The sequence below is a fragment of the Peromyscus californicus genome, unplaced genomic scaffold (genome assembly GCF_007827085.1).
Source record: "Peromyscus californicus insignis strain IS unplaced genomic scaffold, ASM782708v3 Scaffold_15__1_contigs__length_86483966, whole genome shotgun sequence".
Taxonomy (NCBI): Eukaryota; Metazoa; Chordata; class Mammalia; order Rodentia; family Cricetidae; genus Peromyscus; species Peromyscus californicus.
The window spans coordinates 28,718,033-28,733,760 of NW_026294447.1; the positions used below are offsets into that span (position 1 = coordinate 28,718,033).

Sequence of the window (15,728 nt, forward strand, 5' to 3'; positions counted from 1 at the left end):
ATTTGATTTGGGGGCCTGCAAGTAGCCCCCTGAGGCATTTCCCACTGGTAAAGGGTTGCCTCGTATATCTTGTGTTTATTGGTCCAATGTTGGCCTTTGCCACATCTTCTACATAATCCAGAAGGTTGGGGTCTCCTGTTTGGGTTATTTCTAGAAGGAGTATTACTTTTAGGAGTACCCTATGTACAGTTTCTGCTTACATGAACTGGTGTACCACAGTTGAAACATTTGGTATACCAAGGCATTCTTCTACCTCTGGAAATTGCCTCTCCTATCCAAATCTCATTACTATAGTTAAGAAACTCAACACCATAAGTATATTGAATCCATTCTTCCAAAGGAGCTGATCTGACTTTTAATGGTATAACAGACAACTACCCACACACCTATTAGAAATATTACCACACTGGTAGCTTTATTATAGAAAAGTTACATTATATTTATATTTATTATAGAAAAGTTACTTTATAAAAATTAAATGTTTCATTCTCTTCAAATTTGTCATCAATACAGTGAAAACACACATACAATGACAGATGATAGTTAGAAATGTTATATCTGTTAATGTCTCATACATAAGATGTACAAAAACCATTTTGTGATTCAACAATAAAAATTTAACATAGACAAAGGAATTATATTGATGCTACATCTCCAACATCTGCAACAGGATATGTATCATCCACATATGTGTGAAAAAACATATCCAATAATTCAGTCTTTAGAAAAGGACAAATACTAGAATAAAATACCAATTTTGCATTAAAATTGTTAAATTACAAACATAAAAATATTGATGAAGGTATGGCAAGACTAGAACCCTCATATACAATCTAATATTATTTGGCAATGAAATGAAATGATATGTTGACATATGCTGCACTGTGAGTAACTCTTAAATATAGTAAGCAAAAGGGAGGCTAGCTATAAGAAGTTTTTCAACCATCTTCCAGGGCTGGTCTCACAACCAGGAATGGTTTGTTAACACAAAATGAACTCCATGGTTATTTGTTAGAGAGAGAGAGAGGGGGGGGGGGGAACATACAATTAGGTAGGAGAAGGAACATAATCAAAATCTATTTATGAAAAAAAATTAATTAAGAAAGTAGTCACTGTCATCCAGTAACTGATGGAAGCAGGTGCAGAGATCCAAGGCCAAGCCCCAAGTGGAGCTCCAGGATTCCAATCGGCGAGAGAGAGGAGGGATTATATGAACAAGAGATATTGAGACCATGATTGGAAAAAGCACAGGGACAAATAGCCAAACTAGTGGAAATACATGAACTATGAACCAATAGCTGAGGAGCCCCCCCATGGAACTGGATCAGGTCCTCTGGATAAGTGAGACAGTTGATTAGCTTGAACTATGTAGGAGGCCCCCAGGCAGTGGAACCGGGACCTGTCCTTAGTGCATGAGCTGGCTTTTTGCAACCTAGGGACTTTGCTGAGACACTTTGCTCAGCCTTGGTATAGGGAGGAGGGGACTGGACCTGCCTCAGCTGAATCTACCAGGCTGAGCTGAATCCCCAGGGGAGACCTTGTCTTGGAGGAGGTGGGAATGGGGGGTGGATTGGAGGGGAAGGCTGGGGGGTAGGAGGAGGGAGGACAGGGGAATCCGTGGCTGATATATAAAATTAAATTAATTATAAAATAAAATTAAAAAAGAGGAAGTAGTCACAATAATATAATTGCATTGATATGAAATGTGCAGAATTGGTAAATTCTAATAATGTACATATTATGAAAGAGATTTTATTGGTTTTTGCCACTAGGATTGTGGAATGTCTTATAATTGGTGAAGACATGTTTGTGGGTGATGAAATTACTGTATACTTAGACAGTTAGGGTGGTTATAAAATAGTGAATGATAAATAACTAAAGTATAAATATTTAAAATGTGACTTTTTTTGGGCAGGTGAGTTGTATCATAATTAATCTGTTGTAAGATGGATATATCCTTCCCATCCTCCAGAATCCCAAAATAGAAAAGAAATGAAACTAACCAAAATACAAAAAATGTAAAGTAATTGAAATACAATGTAATGAAAAAAGCTAATGTAGTTGAAACATAAGACAAGGACTTCAAAATTGCAACTATGGATATCTTCAAGGACCTCAAAGATAACATGAACAAATCCCTTTAAAAAAGTCTGTGAAAACACAAACATCTGAATAAAACAATGAAACAATGAAAGTAGAATTTCATAAAGAAATAGAATCATCAAAGAAAACTCAAACTGAGATAAAACTAAAAATGGAAATTTTAGGATGTCAAAGAAAAGTGTCAGAGGTAATCCCACCAGCAGATTGCAAGACATGCAAGAAAGACTCTCAGGCACAAGAGACAAAGTAGAAGAAATGGATACCTCAGTCAAATGGAATATTAAGTATGAAATAAAATGCAAACATAAAACATCCACAAAATCTGGGGCACTATAAAAAGACCAAATCTACAAATAATAGGAATGTAAGAAAGGAAAGAAACCCAGGAGAAAAGTACAAAGAATATTTTAAGTATCATAGAAGAAAATCTCACCAACCTAAAGAAGGAGGTGCCTATCAAGGTACAAGAAGCACATAGAACACCAAATAGATAGGATGAAAAAAGAAATTCCCTATGACATATAATCAAACAGTAAATTATAGACAAAGAAAGGATATTAAAGGTTTCAAGGGAAAAAAAACCCATGACATATGAAGCCAGGCCCATTAAAATAACACATGTTTCTCATTGGAGACACTGGAAGCCAGTAGGGTATGTACAGAAGTTTTACAAATGCTAAATGACCTCAGATTCTAGCCCAGGCTACTATACTGAGCAAAACTATCAATCATAATTGGTAGAGAAGAAATTCCACAATCATATCAAACTTGAATAATTTCTATCTACAAAATAGACTTCAAACAAAATCTAACCAGAAAAGTTAGGGAAAAACACTATATACCCATAAAAGGAGAACTCTATCATGAAGACATTGTAATACTAAACATCTATGCACCAAACACAGGGGTATCCAAATTCATAAAAAACACACTACTATAGCTAAAGTCATATATTGACCTTCACATAGTAACAGTGGGTGACTCCAATGCCCTACTCTTGCCAATAGACAGGTCATCCACACTAAACAGAGACATGCTACATAGACTTAAATAACATCATAATTCAAATTATAGAAGATTTAACTTAAACACAAAAGAATGTACTTTTCTCAGCAACACTTGGAATTTCTCCAAAATTGACCCATATACTTGTACCAAAGCAAGTCTCAACAGAAATAAGAAAATTGAAGTAACGCCTTGTATCCTATCTGACTATCATAGACTGTAGCTGGATATCAACAATAACAAAGAACAGAAAGCTTACAAACTGGTGGAAACTGAACAACTCATTACTGAATGAAAAATGGATCAGAACAGAAATCAAGAAACTGTATTTCAAGAATACAAATAGATCCATATCTATCACCCTGCACAAAACTCAACTCCCAGTGGGTCAAAGGGCCTCAACACAAGAGTAGATATTCTGAATCTTATAGGCAAGAATGTGAACAATAGGATTGAACTCCCTGGCACAGGAAAGGATGCTCTACTAGGACACTGGTAGCCTAGGCACTAAGACCAACGTGGTACCTCATGAAGCTAAAAAGCTTCTGTATAACAAAAGACACCATTGCTTGGGCAATGCAGCAGCCTACAGAACAGGAAAAAAATCCTTACCAGTCACACCTCTGACAGAGCATTACTATCTAAAATACATAAAGAACTAAAAAAATCAAAATCAAGGAAACAACTCAATCAAAAACTGGAGTACTGAACAAAGCAGTGTTCTCAAAAGATGAAATGCACATGCCTGAGGAAGACTTAAAGAAATGTTCAACAACATGAGCCCTCAGGGAAACATAAATTAAAACGACTTTCAGAATTCATCTTATACCAGTCAAAAATGCCAAGGTCAAGAAAACAAATGACAACACATGATGGATATGGGGTAATTATCTATAGCTGGGGAGGGCAATCTTGAATAGCTACTATGGAAATCAATGTGGTGGCTCCTCAGGAATATGGGAATAGATCTACCTCATGATATAGCTATACCATTCTTAGACATATACCCAAAGGACTCTGCATCCTCCCACAGAGATACTTGCTTACACATATTTATTGCCAGAAATGGTAAAGAGCCTAAATGATGAATGGATAATGAAAATGTGGTATATAATTAATACAATGGAATATTATTCAACTATTAAGAAAAGAGAAATTATTAAATTTGTGGGTAAATATATGGAGCTGGAAAAAAATCAACTTAAGTGAAGTAGACCAGAAACAAAAAGACAAATAATATGTTTTCTCTTAAATGTGGATATTAACTTTTAAGCCTTCAAATATGTGTGCTACAATCAAAATAACCAGAGTTCATGTACTTGGTAAGGGACCAGGGTAGAAGAAAGAATCAATCCAAGGAAGAAGAAATAGAATGTGTTGTTATGGAGAGACCAAAGGGAAACTAAAATAGAATTAAATATTGAGGAAGTGGTTGAGAAGGGTAAAGGAGAGATTATGGGGAGGGACAACTAATACTAGAGACTATTTGAAAAACTATATGGAAATCTACTACTGTAGAAGCCTTATAAAGTATATATATATACAAAAGGAATTTAAGTGGAGTTACCAAATAATAGAGGATATAATGCGCTTACAATACTAAGTAAAGCCTCCAGTGTCAGAAATGTGTTATGTTTTGTTGAGTCATTGGCCAATGGGGCCCCATGGAAAACTTCAAACATCACAGCTATTGGTTGCTCTCCACAACCTGATGGTAAGGCCCTATTGCTGAAGACACCACTTACATCTATCATCGAACATGGAGAGGTCCAGTTGTTGCCTAACTATAAGCTTCACTGCTACTGACTAGTGTTCATTTACTGGAATACTAGAGAAGAAAAGTAGTCATGAACTTGAGTTCAAACCCTGTGATTTACAACAGCAATCTGTCTGCAAGATATACCAGTGTAATAAATAGTGACACAAACCTTATGGGAATAACCAACCAACTTCTGACTGAATCTAAGTCCCTCTCCATGAGATAGAACCCATATGTGATACTGCAATTGTGGCCAAGAACCTGAGACTAGAAAGGCCATGGGAATAGGGGAAAACAAAATAGTCTGCTAAAGGAATATAGCAATAAAATGATTCTTAATGATATCCAGCTGTACCATATATCAGTGCCTCATTAAGCCATCACTGGGAAAACTTCTTTTTTTATTTCAGCAGGTGGGATCTAACAAAGGGACCCACAACTGGGCAATGTATAGAGAGTGAGAGACTTTGGAGCCCTCAATTCTAAATGGGATGTCTTTATCAAACCCCTCCCCTCTAGTCTCAGGGATCTATGTGGAAGAGGAAGTGGAAAGATTGTAAGAGCCAGAAGTAATGGATGACTCTAAGAAAAGGGCGTCTTCCAGACACAACAGGACTGATGCATACATGAACTCACAGAGGCTTCAACAGCAAGCACAAGACCTGCAAGTTTTAGAACTAGATGGAGTACCTGCACTGAGAGGGGGAATTGGACCCAAGCTCCTGCCCAACTAAGAAGTTCTTTAGCTTTAGTACTGTTGGTAAAGAACAAGTTAATTTTCTTCAATGGTGTTTAAGTTGGTGTCTTAATCACACTTCAGGCATCATATTCAAGAGTAGTTAGCCAGCATTAAACAAACTCAATGGTATTTTCATAGACATTTTGTCTTACTTTGTTTTGTTTGGGCATTATTTGTCTTATTGGTCTTTGCTTGTATATGTTGGCTTCTGTGAATTTATTATTTTTGTGTGCTTTCTTGTTATTTTTTGTCTGTTTGATTTTCAGAAAGAGAGGAAGAGAGAGAGAGAGAGAGAGAGAGAGAGAGAGAGAGAGAGAGAGAGAGAGAGAAAGAAAACATAAAGATATAAAGTTGGGTGGGTAGGGATGTTGGGAGCATCTGGGAGAAATTGGGGCAGGGAAAAACCTGAAAAAATACATTATGTGTAAATTGTTTCAATAAAAAATAAGTTTTATATATGACTGAAAGGAAATATCCTCACCATAATTAATGCCCTTAACCTGTGATATTCTTGTAAAGCATGCAAAAATAGATGAAAGTACACTATCACTGGCAGAGTATTAAGTTGCTAGCACACTGCCTCAGCAATGTAGAAGTTAGAAGGGTTAGTCATTTACTATGGAGGGGTCTCTTGTGGATCAGAAGCAGTAAGAAATATTTTTTTAAAAAACTGGTGCACTTGTTTGTATATTCTTAAATATTCAATGAACATTAAAAGTATTAAAACTGTACAGTGTTAGGCATTAGTATTAAACAAATAAAGTCACAGTAAACCTAAGAAACCTGCCCTCATAGATATTGCCATTCTTTTGCGTGTCTTAGCATTTCGGAAGCACACACGTTTTTACAAATGAAGAATAATACTGAATGCTTTCCAAGCACACAACAGAAGGTAGATGTTTCAGCCACAGATTTGATGGATTCATGACTTCTGTAGTTGTGTGCATCATTGGTTTTGAAAATTGACTACATTGGCCATAGAACATTAATATAAATAAATATTGATTAGTTCATATTTTCAGGTTTGCATTTGCTAAAGTCCATTGTCTGTTTTTCTTTGATTCCAGCTGCTTTTCTGTTATTTTGTTTTCTTGTCTCACACCTCTTGCATTGACATTCTAGTAATGTTTACCATGGCATTCCTTCTTGAAAAATTTCACCAACCAAGTTCCCTGGAGCATGCTTATTTTTTTTCCAGCTTTCTCTTTTTTTCCTCTTTCAAACACCATCTTGCTTGTGTTTAATCAAATCAATACAGGTAAGTGATTCTCTCCATATTCTTCATTGTCATGGACCTGATGCTTCATTCAGAGCTTCACATTTATATCTCTCCTTTACTTTCCTCTCACAAGCACACACAGAAAATACAATCCCTTCAAGCTCATATGTTGAATGTGTGTATCCCGAGAGAAGGGTTTCCTTGGAAACACTAAATATGGAAAGCTTCTATGTCTGCCTGCTCATCAACTAGTGGATTGACAACTGTTTCCATGCAGAAATAATTTATTTCAGAATGGTGTGTGCATTGTTAACAGTACAATGTACAGAAAGTAAAAATTACTTCACTGGTTAAGCACCGAGAAAAAGACAACTTGATGTGCTTTCCAGAATTAAGCATTCGCTTTAAAGCCTTAATATCTTACATTGTGCTGGAGACATTTTAATTTTTTTTGTCATTTCATGAGGTATTTTTTTTTGCTTAGAAAAATTTCCTGACATAAAATGGTTTTCCATTTATATTTTACTTCCTAAGTATTCAATATAAAAATTTTAATATTTTTGGTCCCATTTGATCTATTAAGCTAGGTTAAAGTTCCTGAATTCTTATGAATTTATTGATGGGTTTAAAATCAATGTGAAAATTAGTTTATCCTTCATGAAATTTACTTCATAGAGAAGGCCACATATGATACTCAAGATGTTAATGGATATTTTAAAATCTAAGTTCATAATTTAACCTTTAGTATCTCCCCCTTGTTATTTCATGTCACCTGTGTTCTACTATACTGACTGGGGACATAATAGGCCCTGGGGGAACTAGTTGTTTTACTAAATGCTCATGTTGTCACGTTGCCTTCTAAGTATTTAAGTTTATACCTATACTCACTGCTTTGTCCAGAGAAGCTTCTCTTTGGTGCATGTAGTGGTTAATGTAGAGACTCATAACTGGTCAAAGTGCTGAGAATAAATGACTGTGAGTGCTCAGCCGTAGAGGGATCATTTTTATCAACTTCACCCTGTCCAAGGAGGAGGAAGCAGCATCTCAGAAGAGGGAGTAGTGAGAAAAAACAAGAGTGGGAGGATGGAGAAGAGAGCCATGAAATACTGTCTCCTAGACATGACATGGCTGTTGAATACATTAACTCACAGCAAATCCACCACCTTCACAACGTCAAGACAGACAAAATTACAGGTGTGGATGAGGAGTGGCTCCTGAGGCCCCACTCCTTCAAGAAGAGGTATCAGAAGTTAATGGTTGATGAGGGAAGAAGAATAATTTTTCTTTGAGGATGTGGGTGCTGGTAGGTTGCCCAGTGGATGGCCCATACCCACATACATATGGTCAGCACTAATTGGGCTTGTAATGATGATGATGATAATGATGATGATGACAATGATAATAGTGATGATGATAATGAAGATAATGGTGATGACAATGATGATAGTGATGATGATGATAATGATGATGATGATGATGATGATGATGATGATGATAAAAGAGAACATGAAGTTGGGAGAAAGATGGGTTGGTGGACTCATGGGAACATTGGAGGGAGGTAGGAAAGTGTGGTTATGATGAAAATATACTTTATATATGTATGAACTCTACAAAGAATTGACAAAATATATTAAAAAGTTAAAAATATCTTAGATTTATTCAATTCTAGTCTTTTATAATTTTTATTATTAGCTATTGTCTAGTCTCTATGTTTTGAGTAATTTGATAAAAGAGAAAATCTGTACTATGTGAGGAGTGTTTCAGTTTAGAGTACACATGAAAATGTCAAATGAGATAGTGATCATGCAACAAAAAATTCAATGAATATATAACTTTAATAAATAACCAACTAACAAAAGGAGGACACTGATACACACACACACATGAATGAATACATATGCATTTATATACACATGCACAGACGATTTTGACAATCAAATTTATTAACTGTTTCATTGCTCTAAAGTAGGAAGTAGATAGATCCAGATTGATCCAGATTGAAAAACTAGAACTGATGATAGTGGAGGTGTGACTCATGAAATTCAGAGTGGTATGTAGGGTCTTGATGCTTTCATTTTGAAAATTCTTCATTTTATCAATGTGTATTTAGACTGAATTCCTTTAAACTTATGTAGTACTTTTGAGTCCTTTTATTAAGATGGGTAATTTATGCTTCCCAATTTTTTCCATATAAATTAATGATGAATATTACTTTGTTACATAGAAGAATAATTTCTATAGTATTACTTACTGATAGTCCATATATTGAAGTATAACATTATTTGCTAAAATTGGATAAAGCTACTATATCTTAGACCTGTGGTTCTCAACCTTCCTAATGCTGTGACCCTTTAATACAATTCCTCATGGACCCACATGGGGGTCGCTCTTGGAGTTTATCTTCTTGACAGAACTGATCATTTGGGCAAGAAACTGCTCTTGCCTTGACTGTTAACAACATGTTATATAAATTGAACATGTAGGACCCATAGGAAGGTGACCACTGAACTTTACAAGACAAGATGGTCCTTCAGGTACCTGCTTCACAGAGAAGACTGTGAGACATTCTACAGGACACAGGAAGAAGCTGCTGAGAGACTCAAAGCCTGTAGGCTGAAGAATGGATGCCTCAACATTGCAGAAGAACTTTGGATGACTGTCCAGGCAGCCAGCTGTCTCTGTCATTTCCAGAATTTTGGAAATTCCTTACAATGCATTTCCTGTTTACTTAGGTAATATTATATCCTTCTGGGGTCTTTGATGTAGTTAAAGACTAGATAGTTACAATTATAATTTTCCTTGGTTATGATAAAAGATAAATTAGATATGAAACTTTAGACTTATAAAAATAGGATAGATAATGGAATAGTTTCTCTGAATTTGTCAAAGGCAAATGGACTAGACATTGTTGATGTATTTATTGCTTGTATATATTGTATATAGTTATTGTACTTACTGTATATAGTTTTTCTTATATTAGTTATAGCTTTTTAAATTTTTTAAATTTTTTATTAGACAAAAAAGGGGAAATGTGGTGATACTTTATTTGTGCTGAAATGTGGTGATATTTTATTTGTGCTTTGATAAATAAAGCTTGCCTGGAGAATCAGAGAAAAAAGAAAGCCATTATAAGTAAACAAAAAAGTCAGGCAGTGGTAGCACACACCCTTGATCCTATCACTTAGCAGGCAGGATCTCTGTGTGTTCAAGGCCACACTAGGGAACAGAGCCAAGTGTAGTGACACATGCCTTTAATCCCAGTACCAACCATAGCATCCTGGAGGTCTTTACAGACAGACAGAAAGTAACAGAGCTGTGTAGGAAGAGGAAGTGCGGTAGCTGGGCTAAGCTAGCAAATGAGAGGGCAGAACAGCAAGACAATAAAGGCATGGGTAGACAGGAAGTAACTCCCATTTGGAAACTGCAGAGTTGGTGAGGTAAGATTGGCTGGTGGCTTTCCCTATTTCCCTGATCTCTCTAAGGCTTTCACCCCTATATTTGGCTCCTTATTTTTTATTTAGTAAGACCATTTAGAAATTCATCTACATCTCTCAGGTACCTCCATATGCTATTTTTACTTTACAGTCATATATTTTCTTTATTTGTAATCTCTCATGGAATTTATACAAAGTCTGCAGTACTAGATTCCACACCATAGATCAAGTAGACTATTCCTGGCTATTAAGGCCTTCCCATAAACTTGCGATTTCTCTTTATATTCAGAAAGTGAACAAATACTATCCTTGTTTACTCTGGCAATGGAGCCAGAGCAGTTTTCTCTCTCTCATCCCCGAGTAAGCTATTTATTCTTCATCTTTATGTGGGGGCTCTCCAATTACTACTTTACTCATGATGGAGAAGAGCCACCACATGTAGAATAAGATCTGTCAGCTGTGACAGAAGGGTGAAATGAGCTAATCAAGTCATTTTGCAGGCAATCTTTCATTGGTGTATTGATAAATGATTACGTCACATAAGCCAACTTAGTTTTGATTTACATGCTAGTTCCAACTGGAGAGAGATACTAGATGGTACCATACTAGAAGGAAAGGAGATAGCCACTGTTTCTGAAAATTCCCACCTGAGGTCCTCTAATAAGAGAGAGAAATTGAAAAGGGTACCAAACCTTTGGGCAGAAAGCCTGCCTTCTAGGCTCTCAAGTCCCATCTAATTCCTATAAATTTGATTATAGTTGAACAATGCTACTGAAAAGATCTAGGTCTAGTGCAGAGTGAGTTTATATCCAAACCTTTTCCCTAGCCTTTATAACATGTTTGCCTTGGTGTCAATGTTCAACCAAATGCCTCTGAATCTCCTTTGAGGCAGCTCATATCCAAATAAATTTGAGTTGATAAGTGGTAGTTTAAAGGATTTGACAGAACTGGAAAAATTGTCTTCACAGCCCCCTCCTTAAAGCAACTATATGTTACAACAGTCTTCATGGCAGCAAAATGTATCAGAAGCTTGGTGTTCTCCTTGGTAGTTCTGTCCTTCCCTGTTCTTCAGATTCCAATCCTGTTGATTCTCCCAAGATCAATCCAAGCAGGTCATTGGCTTCTTCCTTGAGAATTAAGCACAGCACGTAGATAGGACTTGATTTATGTAGCTTCTAGTTTGGTTACTTTTGTACTTGGGAAGAGACAATAGAGAAGAAATACATAGTTTTCAAGAGGATAAGTTCTCAGTGTTTCTACTTGTTGCTTTTAAGTATATACACATGTGTCCTGGTCTCTGAAGCTCATGGAAGAATAACAGCCACTAAACCATGTGAATTTGCTATATTTTACATTGTGTGGGACAAAGAGGATGTATCACTAGTTTCCTGCCTACTCAGAAGGGAATGTGTGTTTGCTACCTTATGTTGTATTTCTTGCTATGGCTAGCAGGCACACAAGGTTGTCCTACCACACATGACTGGTCTGGACTAGACCCCAGCAACCTCATGGGGAGTTCTTTTAAGCAAGCTAGGGATATCATTCACTTATAGTACAGAAGAAAGCAATTTGTTCTCCAGAGTAGGTGGGGAAAATGATGTCCACTGCTCCAGATGCCTAATATCTTTAGAGTCACAAAGTGGAAGCTTTATTGACAAGATCAAGTCAGAATGAGTTCCGTAGTCAGCATCTTATAAATTTTGCCAGTCTAGTCATATTAGCAAAACAACATATTTTATAATAATCATATTGTCATACCAAATAAACATATATATCATCCAACATCAGTTTAACTAATGTACAGTAGATTTTTTTAAATGTAATTTTTAGTAATTATATATAAGCTAATATTCTAAAGAATATAAAACTAAAGCATGCTTCTAGTATACATGCAACTACATTTAAGACCATTAGGATTGAAGCTAATAAGAACTGAGAGACTGCTGTGTTATAGGCATTTACGTATTTATGTATTTCATGTACACAGGTGTTTTGTCTGCATGTACATATGCACAACAGAAGAAAACATAGGATCCTATGGGACTACAGCTATAGACAGTTGTGAACTACCATATGGGACTCATAGCTCTGCAATAGAACTCAGTACCTCTGGAAGAGCAACTGGTTAGTGCTCTTAATGACTGAGCCATCTCTCCTACCCCAGCATTTACTATAACACGAAAGCTAAGACAGTTCTTTCATTATGGTCTGGGGTTAGTAGAATTGTATACTCGTGGAAAAACTCTGTGTTATTTGAATATATAATTTTGTGTTTCTTAAAAAATGAATAGTAGCTTCTGTAAGATAGGAATGATTAGAAAGAATGAGCACAGTTTACAATAAAGAGCTTTAAGAAACAAGCTTCCTTTGTATTAAGATAATGCAACAGGGAAGTAAGGATAAACTGCAGTTTATTTTGTTATTTTTCCTACTTTCTCTCCTCCTCAGCTGTCTTTGTTTCTTATTTGGGAGAGGGCTAGAGACATGTAACACAGGATGGCCTTGAATTTCCTATATAGCTCAAAATGGCCTTAAATTCACAGAAATCCCCTTGCATCAGCATCACAGAGTGCTGGGATAACAACATGAGCCTGGCTTGCTTATGATTTCTTAATTTTTTTTCCACTTGAAATATTTTGGTTTCTGAGATTAAAATAACAACAACTAGACATCTCTTGTCATTAAATGAAGCTTCTGTACTGGAAATGGGCTCTATCTAATTGTGTTGCTGGTCAAAGCAGTCCTATGGGAATCCTCAAACAACCCAGGGTATTTACAAGACAGTGGGTTGCTCTCCACAAACTGACAGCAAGGCCCCATTGCTAAAGACAATACCCACACATCTCACTGACCACGGAGAAGTAGAGCTGGTGCCTAGAGAGAGCCTTTACTTTTATGTTCTAGATCTTTGGTACAGGAAGGTACTCCGCATGTTACCAAAGGAGAAACATAAATACCAACCCTTTGATCTATAGTGGTGATCTCCCTTCAAGATACGTCAGTGCCATGGTGGCACAAAGATTGTAGGAGAAACCAGCCAGTATCTTGTTTGACTGAAGGCCCACTCCATGAGATTGAACCCATTCCTGACACTGCTTTGGTGATCAAAAACCCCAACACTAGATAGCCCGAGGACCTACAGTAAAACCAAAGTTTACTCTTCTACTAAAAGAATATAGAAATAAAAATGACTCCTAATGACATTCTGCTATACTCATCCATCATACTCAGCCAACATCAGAGTAGCTTCCTCCTACAGCAGCTAGGAACAAATACAAAGACTCACAGCCAGTCATTATGTAGGGAAGGAGAGACCTTAGAACATTAAGCCCTAATGGCGATGTCTCCATTAAATCCTCCCCTCAGAACTCAGGTAACCCTGCAAAAGAGACAGTAGAAAGAGTATAAGGGCCAGACAGGATGGAGGACACCAAGAAAACAGAGCCCTCTTTATCAACAGGATCCATGCACACATGAACTCAGAGACTGAGACAGTATGTTCAGAGTCTGAATAGAGTCTTCACCAGATAGGGTCCTAGAACTGAAAGGAAAAGTGGACATATGCCCCATCTCTGACCCAGAAGCTACGTCTAATGGATAACCACTTGCAAATGGAAACTTAGTTTCCTCCAAGGGACTCTCACTGGGAAAACAAACTACTGTGAAAGGTAGGCTCCGTGCTCAGCAGTAGATTGTCAAAAGAAAATGAACTCAGTTGTCAAAAGAAAATGAACTCAGTGGTGTCTTTGGAGGTTCTTTGTCTCATTATGTCATGTCAGGGTATTTTGTTCTTAATCTTATTTTTTATTTTTGTTTTATTTAATTTAAATATATTTTAATTTTTTTCTTCTCTTTGTGTCCTACAGGTCCTTTGCCTTATGGTTTCTTTGTTTTTTTTTTTAATTTATTTTAATTTATTTTGCAATACAATTCAGTTCTACATATCAGCCACAGATTCCCTTGTTCTCCCCCCTCCCGTCCCCCTCACCTTCCCCCCAAGCCTCCCCCCCATTCCCATCTCCTCCAGGGCAAAGCCTTCCCCACAGACTGAGGTCAACCTGGTAGACTCAGTCCAGGTAGGTCTAGTCCCCTCCTCCCAGGCCGAGCCAAACAATCCTGCATAGGCCCCAGGTTTCAAACAGCCAACTCATGCAATGAGCACAAGATCTGGTCCCACTGCCTGGATGCCTCCCAAACAGATCAAGCCAATCAACTGTCTCACCCATTCGGAGGGCCTGATCCAGCGGGGACCCCTCAGCCATTGGTTCATAGTTCATGTGTTTCCATTCATTTGGCCACTTGTCCCTGTGCTTTATCCAACCTTGGTCTCAACAATTCTCGCTCATATAAACCCTCCTCATTCTCGCCAATTGGACTCCCAGAGATCCACCCGGGGTCCAGTCATGGACCTCTGCACCCAGATCCCTCAGTAGTTGGATGAGGTTTCTAGCACAACAATTAGGGTGTTTGGTCATCCCATCACCAGAGTAGGTCAGTTCGGGCTGTCTCTCGACCATTGCCAGCAGGTCTGTTGTGTGGGTATCTTTGTGGATTTCTGTGGGCCTCTCTAGCACTTTGCTTCTTCCTAGCCTTATGGCTTCTTATAGCTAACAGCTTAGTGTTTTAGTTAGTTATAGGCTTCCTGAGTGTGCAAACAAGTGAATATCTGTGTCTATATCTGTTTTTTTGAGCCTTTTCTTGAGTTTCTTTCCTATAGTTTGTTTTGTCCTATTCCAGTATGTTAGTTTTTGTTTTATCTTATATTATGTTATTTTAATTATATTGTATTATATTATTATCCCTTAGAAGCCTGTTTATTTTCTAATGAGAGACAGATAGGGAATGGATCCAGATGAGAGGGGAGGAGAGGAGAAACTGGAAGGAACAGAGGGAGGTAAAACTGTAAACAGGTGAGATCATCTGAGAAAAAGAATCTATTTTAAGAAAAACCCAAAAGAAAACAGAGAGATCAAGAAAGGGTGTGGATTTGTGTGACTCAGGAGGAGCTGAGAGGAATCTGGAGAGGAGGCCATAATCAGAATACATTATATGAAATAAAATCTATTTTTAATTAAAACAAAATGAAGAGTTTTCTATTAAAAATCTCTATTATTGTGTATGACATTGGAATGGATTACTGTAACCCTTTCCTTTATACCTATATATGTGGAAGCAAATAGAAGGACAAGGACTTGGTGTTTGTAAAACCCAGTACCTAAAATGACTAACAGTTTCTACCACTTGCAAACTTGAACTAAATCTGAAGTCACCACCCCTCCCTTTTTTTTGTCCAACAATTTCCTCCACGTACTTAAATACTTTTGCAATTGCTACTATAATCTAGATTATTCTAGAGAAGTTCCTCATCTCTAACCAAGAATTCCTCCTGTGGTTTGAAGTGATCTCAGATTTTTCTCTGTGATGCAGTTAGCATGTGAGTCTGTTTATAGATATGGACATGGAAGCCAC

The 15,728-nt window shown here is 37.1% G+C and overlaps 1 long non-coding RNA gene across 1 annotated transcript in view; it reads left to right on the forward strand.

The window, feature by feature from the left end:
• LOC128110775 (uncharacterized) overlaps positions 1-15,728 on the forward strand; it is a 119,755-nt gene that overhangs the window by 90,983 nt on the left and 13,044 nt on the right. The window lies entirely within an intron of this gene.